Source organism: Coenobita brevimanus, chromosome 71, assembly GCF_032717465.1.
Source record: "Coenobita brevimanus isolate Jiangsu-jjx chromosome 71, ASM3271746v2, whole genome shotgun sequence".
Classification (NCBI taxonomy): domain Eukaryota; kingdom Metazoa; phylum Arthropoda; class Malacostraca; order Decapoda; family Coenobitidae; genus Coenobita; species Coenobita brevimanus.
In genome coordinates, this window is record NC_137024.1 from 49306652 (window position 1) to 49314657 (window position 8006).

The 8006-nt window shown below is 40.8% G+C and overlaps 1 protein-coding gene across 2 annotated transcripts in view; it reads left to right on the forward strand.

Annotated features, from left to right (window-relative positions):
* The window catches only part of LOC145406858 (uncharacterized), a 19767-nt gene extending 19618 nt beyond the window's left edge, over positions 1-149 (forward strand). For both annotated transcript variants that reach the window (XM_080277970.1, XM_080277969.1), the window contains one exon: positions 1-149. This exon is cut by the window's left edge and continues 444 nt beyond it. The gene's annotated coding sequence lies outside the window, so the exon portion shown is untranslated.
* The last annotated feature ends 7857 nt before the right edge of the window (positions 150-8006 follow it).

Here is an 8006-nt window from a genome sequence, read left to right on the forward strand (position 1 = left end):
GGAATGTTTCTAATTTCTCCATTGCCAGGGATAACGCATTAATATTGCTTCAAGAGATAACACGAATAATGGAGGATAAAAAGACTAATCATGCTGATTTATTAGGAATAGGACATCTATGGATTTAAAAGAGTTAAATAACTTAGCAATGACAAAGGGTATTAGGACACCTGGCTTGTGCTGTTGTTTGGTCTAGAAATATTATACACCATGGAAACTAAGACTGAAAAATGTACTTTCAGTGTCTAATTGCCATTATTATTACATTTTTCCTCTTCTTCGTCTTCGTCTTCGTCTTCTTCTTCTTCTTCTTATTATTATTATTATTATTATTATTATTATTATTATTATTATTATTATTAATTATTATTATTAAAACAACAACAACTATAACTACTACTACTACTGCTACTACTACTATTACAACCACTACTACTACTACTATTATTATTATTATTATTATTTTGTACATATAATAGGTTTGCAGATGAGATGTAAAGAATTCCTCAGACGGCACACTTATGTCATAAGTAAACACAACTTCATCAGAATATAAATACACTTATTAATATCCAGTGGGACGGTTAGCTAGTGGAGTGCAGAAACGGTGCAAAGTCATAGGAGACGTTATCTTTTCAATTTCTGTAAAGACAAGAAAAAAAAAAAAGTCTGGAAGCCTGCAGAAAATTTGTTCTTCTCACGAAAAAAAATGAACTAGTGCTTTTATGGATGAATGGAATGGAATAATTAAGAATTAGCACCAAGCCATATTATGGCTATGTGGCTTTTTAGGTGTACAGTGAAAATAAAAGCCAAAAGAAACACGAAAATATTAACACGAGAGGTAGGACAGAGGCGCAGAAGAGGACAGTACGAACAGAAAGACGGGATACAAAAACGCCCATTTTGGTCGCCTCTTACGACAAGCAGGGATACTGGGGAGGTATTCTTTCCCCCTCCCTCCCCAGGGGAGCTTTTGTGAATGAGAAACACCTGGAGGTTCATGTGTCGGGGCCATCCTTTACAGAATGTGGCGTCCCGCGACAGCTGTATAAAGTGAATCCAAACAAGGCCTATGTGCATTCCTCTGTGTGTGTGTGTGTGTGTGTGTGTGTGTGTGTGTGTGTGTGTGTGTGTGTGTGTGTGTGTGTGTGTGTGTGTGTGTGTGTGTGTGTGTGTGTTTGCATTCCCAGTGAAACAGTCCTCATACGTGCCATGCACTTTCATGTCACCGCCTCGACGCTATTACCCACCGTCCATATTTTAATATATTCTTGGGCTGTCTTTGGAAGAAAAACACCAAACACAGATAAAGGACCCAGGTCTAATAAACCATTTCACCTGTTACGGACTGATCAGGAATAAAATCGGGTCCTTTCTCTGCATCTTGAGTTTTTTCCTCCAAACTGTTCCCCTTTCGCTGGGGCTCTCATTCAGGACTGGTGTAATTTGCTGGGGTACTGAATATTTATGACATGTTGGTCGGTCATTTGGAAGACCAGGACAGACTGTTTTAACGAAATTTAGATACTCGAATTTTTCTTTGTTGCAGTTTGTTTAATCTATCGCATCCTTTTGGACAGCAGTCCACTCTCCTTCTAATTGACCACCACTTACCCCAGTGAATAATGACCATGACTAATATTCACGAACAAACTTACGATCAGTTTCCTGTCTTGAGCAGAATTCGTTGCTGGAGAAAGAACAACAACAATTAAATGTTAGTCTCCTATGTTAATTTCATCACTTAAGAATAAGCAATAAATTAAAAAATAAAATAAATAAGGTTAAGCCAGGAAATTGATTGTAAGAGTGTAAATCTACAGTAGACCAGTCGGTTAGTATGGTATTGTTGGATTCAACCCTTCCAGGACCTGACAAATTTTAACTGTTTTATTCTTGGTATACCTGGACAATATTATTCAGCTTAGGTGTGGCTTCTCTTCGTCTAAAAGTACAGGTATAAACAGTTTCCAGTAGCCCTTTCAGGGCGTTAAATATCTTTACCAATATATTCTTGCTATCGCAAGACGATTTCATTCAGCTTAGACATTATACAGTACTCTCGTTGACATAGGCAATTTTGTTACACACTGTCTTTAATGATGTATTTTTCACATTTCTCCATGATATCCTCTTGTATGTTCTTGAAGCAAAATTGTATCGATATCAGGAGGGTTGTGAAATCTCCTATGCCAACCAAAAATAAGGTCTACAGAGCCAGTATTGAACAGTAGCAGACTGTGTATTCTTAAAAGCATAAAGTAATGTATTGTACTATACTTTTACCATTAAGTAAAATAAAATAATAAAAAGAGAATACACTGTATATAGATATGGGGATATGAGCAATAAAGTTACGCCCTGTACCACCACTTCAAATATAATGCCTGTTTCGCTGCTTTTTGTGCAAAAACAACCCAAGTCTGAGAGTACGCAAAACTTGACCCTTCTAAAGCAGACTGAGCAAAACGGAACACCAAAAACAGCATCCATTCATTCGGAGATGACAGGACAAGTTGCATTTAAAAGACTATAGGTTATAAGTAGTGGGAAAGAACTGAAGAAAAGTAGTTCCTGAAAATACCACTTTCAAAAATAAAACAGAAGGATACTTGCCAGCGCATGTTAGAGACTCAGTCAGAATGGGGATGAAACTGTGTAGGTAGACAGGTCCTGCGAGCCTGCTATATTAGGACAGAGATGCAGACACTTCAGAAGAAAAGTTATCAGAGTGAGAGAGAGAGAGAGAGAGAGAGAGAGAGAGAGAGATGCAACATTGCTGGAAAAAAAAATGACGGGAGTTGGTGAAATGAGAGATGATGAGACGAAAATCCTTGAAATCCATCCTGTTTAGAAGTGCTCCATTTAGTGAACTCCCCAATACATGAAAGGTGTATTCCACTTAGGCGGTATAGGGGACAAAAGAGGCCCGTCTGTAAAGTGAGCAGCTGAGGGAGGTTAAAGAATATGCACAGACTTTGTTCGGCACACTTTTCCTAGGCGATGCTGTGTTTGTAAGCGAAACAAAGTAAGCTCTCCAAGAGATACCATGATACAATGAGACGCCAGGGACACTGAGAGATAATGAAAGCTAGAGTTGTGTGTTGCTGAAGATAGGGGTGGATGCATGCAGAAGAGCGTGATGATTTGAAAGATGGAGGAAATCGGATTCTTGGGTATTAAAAATAGTAAAGTTATTTTCTCTCCATCAGAAATAAGAAAAAAATTAGAAATCAAGTGTGTCAAAGTTTCCTTCCATGATCGTTGTAGTGCCTGTGGTGATGACGCTGTGAAAAGTGGGTGGAAAACTGAAGGGTACTGTCATCAAAGTATCGGATAGGGCTAGATGCACTGCACAGCTCAAAAGGTCACTGGTGAGGAGAGAGTTGGTGAAAAGACAGAATCTAAAGGTGTCATAATTGTTATCTTTAGGGAAATAAAGAAAAGCAGCTTTGCGGAACAGCAACACTAGAACAACTGGAGAGGAATTTGAGCCGAAGGCAAAGAAGGAGGAACAGAATCCGTAAAAGGGTAGCTTGAAAATGAAAGATTTGTCACAGATTTTGCCGGAGGTGTTTGAGATGTCTACTGTAATTGCAAGGTTTCATCGACATTCTGCAAAGAGAATAACTATACTCTTATTTATTCTAACTTGGCCTAAAACTGACTTCCCTCCATCTTGAATGCTGAGAGATTAACACTCTCAGAGAGATTAACACTAGAATATGGAATTAGTCACGAAGCAATGCTATGGAAAGAGCGTAGAGCTTTAGCATTGCCTTTTTCTGCCGCCTTAGCTCTTGCAAGTGAACGAAAATATAGGTCAGGTTAAGGTGAAAAGAGTATAGTAACATGAAAGGAACGTAAGAAGATCGCTAATGGAGTGACCCTGACAGAACCAGTACAAATGCTCAGAAACAAGGTTGTGGGAGGAAAGGTGCTTCAGAATCTTCCTGTTGACGACAGGCTCAAAGACTGTAGGTTAAGAGATTATTGTCAATAGATGACAGAGAACTAGGAACAATCACCCTCTTGGGGACTGGCGGACTAAGACCAAGCTTCCAGCAAGATGGATAATGCAAGTTAACAGACAAAGTCGAAAGAGCTTGCCTAAGCAGGGTGTCAGAAGGGAAATACAGTTCTTGAGAACGGAAGGAACCACTGATCCCATCAAGATTGTATGCCTCCATAGTACTGTGGCCAATGAAGGCAGAAAATTCATCTTCTTCAGAGATTTTAATGACAGATGAGAAAGTCAGAGAGTGAGGGACATGGAGCGACAGTACCAGGATAGTACAAAATTGAATTCGATTGAAGAGTTTAGCTTTATCAGAAGATGAAACAACTGCAGAGTCATCTGAGTGGGAAAAAAAAAAAAAAGAAGAAGAGCACGAGGAAGAAGCAGAGGTACTGAAACTTTTTTGACAATATGCAAGCAGTAGCGGGAAGAGTTTGTGATTTAAAGTTGATTGCACTTGGATCAAATGAAATCATACTTAGCAACACGAAAAACAAATTTAGCGTATTCAGTCAGTTCAGTTTATTTCTGAACAGACACATAAAGCACACGTAATCAAGGGGTAAGACGGTGCTGGTTCCTTTTAAAAGTTTCTACGTCGTTTGAATAACATTAGGTCAAACGTGATTAAACCAAGATTTTTATTTTTTTACATTATTCACAACTTAAGAATAAAGAATATATACTTTCATGTCCAAGAGTACAACCTCTGTAATGCCCAAAGCACATTCAGTTCCACCGTGCTGAAGTGCTAATGAGGGACGTCTTCATGTGGTGTAACTGCTATAACTGGGTGACTCTACTGCCTGATTATACAAAAGTCCCTCAACTACTTCCCCATCCCCCGAAAGGAGGATGGTGTACTGTAGGAGATGGTCAGTTTAAGCCTGTAATCCACCTGGTTCACGTTTCAGATGAGCCTAGGACCACAACAACAACAACAGAAACAGCAGCAGCAGCAGCAGCAGCAGCAGCAGCAGCGGCAACAACAACAACAACCCACAAGTCTCTCCAAAGCTGAATAAAATTGCCTGGAGATAACAAAATTAAATGAAAAATACTTCATCGGACTGAAGGAGTCAGTCATCGAAGCTACAGGAGCGACACTTGAGCGTGAGATAACAAACGATTCTGTACACCCCCTTCGATGTGTACGGTTCCTAGGCTAGGATTACGCAGTCCGGTGCATTTGATATCTCCACTACGATAGCAGCTTTTAAATTCTGCTCTCTGTTGCCATATAATTCTGTTAAGATTAGGAGAGACTTTTCAACTGGAGGGGTTAGATAGAGCCTTCATAAACCTCTCTTATATTAGATATTTTGTCAGGTTCGATAAAATCGTCTGGTTATGGCAAGAATAAACTAAAAAAGTATTCGTACTGAAAGAGTTAAGGTTAGATAACCAGGTGGTTACATAACATGACTGAAAAAACTCCGGTCACCTCTTGAAGACTGAATCCCTGTGCGTCAACAGGCCCGTCACCATGACTGGGGCGTTTCATCCACTACATCGACAAACGCCACCTGAGGAGCGGTATTGATATAACTCATTCACCCCGAGGACATGCCTACCACCAGGTGTCCACTTGGTTATATATTTAAAGTAGTGTTAATTCTGTACACAACAGTGATGAAAATAAGAGAAAAATATATACATAAGTACTAGCAAGGCAAGATTTCAACCAAGGATAACCAAACAACACCTCTGTGGAGTATTTCCACTGGGGTTCTTGTAAGGCATCAGGGTATCTACAGACTTCTTCTTCCTCTTCTTCGCTCTTTATTGCTTTATCCCTGTTTGAGGTCGGCCACTCCGATACTTTGTCTTCATGACCTATGCATTGCATCCTTCTGCGTCAATCCCAACTTAAATATCAATTTCCCTTGATTCACTTAACAGTGTCTTCACTGCAGTCTTGTAACCCGTATACATGCCCGTCACTACCCAAACCAGAGTTTCCGAAACTTTTCTTCCTTGTACACTAACACACAACCTACTTCGGCACTCTACCATATCTTCATAAGTCCACAATATAACATTTTATTCCCTTCCAGTGTCTTTTATCTGTCCCAAGACGTACATGACCGCATGCCCTTGCTGGTGTTACTCCATTTTTTGGCAGTGGGTCTAACCTTTCCCTAAAAAGTGGCGACATTGCAAGGCAGTAAGCGCTTTTAATTCGGAGTTTCCCCTCTCCCTACCTTTGCCTATAAAAGATCATCTACAAAGGCAGCAGTTATGCCGTTTCCTTGACTTTGGTGGGAGGGGGACTGACGGGTGCTACACCTTACTTAAGGGTGACCCAGGACTATGCAGGGCAGGAGTGTCCATCTTCCTTGAGTCGGCGGCATACTCCGGCCACATACCCCAGACAAAGGGAAATTATTAATAGATTTATGAAACATAGAATCAATCTGCTCTCTTCGTAATAGCATCCATGCTACTGATGTACATGGACATCTTTGTTAATTAATCATATTTTTTAATTTAAGAGACGTCCTCGGTCTGAAGGAGTTGGACGGTTGCTCATTTCTTTATTTAGGACCCTCCAGAGGGCCAGACTGATTTCCTTTGACAGAATACAGTGCGTCGAAGCAAGGAATTTCATAATCTCCAGCTCAGCATATTAATTTTCCCCCTCTCAATCTCACATTCCGTCTCACACGCTCACGAAGTCTCTCACATTCCCTAACTCCCTCTCCGTCTTATACACCCACGCCCTCTCTCTTCATCACACGCTATCAATCTCTCATTCACCTTTTCTTACCTGAACACTCATTTTCACTCTCTCACACTCACTAGCCCCGACACTCTCTCACACACTCAACCCCTCCCTTCCCCAGCCAGCTCCTCCTGGGCCTTGAGAATGAGTTGCTGTTGCTGTGCTGATGGTGTCGGGTCCTCCTCATTCCAGGGGATAAAGGAGAGTCAGAGTCATGGTGATGGAGACTCTTCTGCTACCATCACTCATCCTCTTCTTGCCTCATTCATGATTCTTATTATTTTATTCTGTCTTTATTTATACCCTTCCCTCCTCTCTCACTCCCTCTCTTTCAAATCACTCTCGTACCCTTCTAGTGCATGGGAAGTGAAATAATTATCACCCAAACAAGATCTGGGTCAGCATAAAACCTAATTCCTAGAGTGTCAATAGAGAGCTATGGCTATGAATATCTGAAATCGCACTGAATTTCTATCTCGTATCATCATCTTAACTTCGTTTCTAAGTGTTCACATTTGGTACGGAGAATCAGAGAAAGTTATTCGACAGCTTTCAAGATATGCATCAAAGGAGCAATAAGCCACAGCTGTATCTCTCTCTTCCAACAACGTTCGAGTATACTATATGAGATACGAGGCTGCTTGTGCTGCCAACAGTAGGCGGTTGTTTAGTCAGATCTTTGTACCATTACAATGAGGGGGCTTCCATCATCCACCCACTTAGTGTAGCGGTACTCTATTTTAGGGTAGCTCTACATTGAACAGCCAGCCAAATGATCTCCTCTAAACCAGGAAATCATTTACATCGCTGGGTGGTAACCTTATAACCAAAAACATGTGTTCCCTACGTGAAAGCAAGTGGGGTGGCGGAGGGTTAGTATCCCTCCCCGGAAAACAACTAAATAAAAATACGAACAAGAAGCCTCGGACCAGGACTGACCAACAGGTGACGACTATGGATCGAACAAAGTACTTGATATGGATTGCGACACGGAATGTAATGACTGCGAAAGATGAGGTGAAAGAAAGAGAGATTATGCAGGTGCTTGAGGATGCAAAAGTGGATGGACGTGGAATAACTGAGACAAAGTGGAGAGGTGTGACTGTGAGGGAATGGGAGTATGGATGAGAAATATGTGCGGGAGTAGGTGAGAAAGAGAGGGCAAAAGAAGGAGTTTGTATTGTTATGTGCAAGAGGTGGAAGGAGAATATAAAGAGTATGGATCCGTCAGCTTAAGGATTGTGTATGTATGACTGAAAG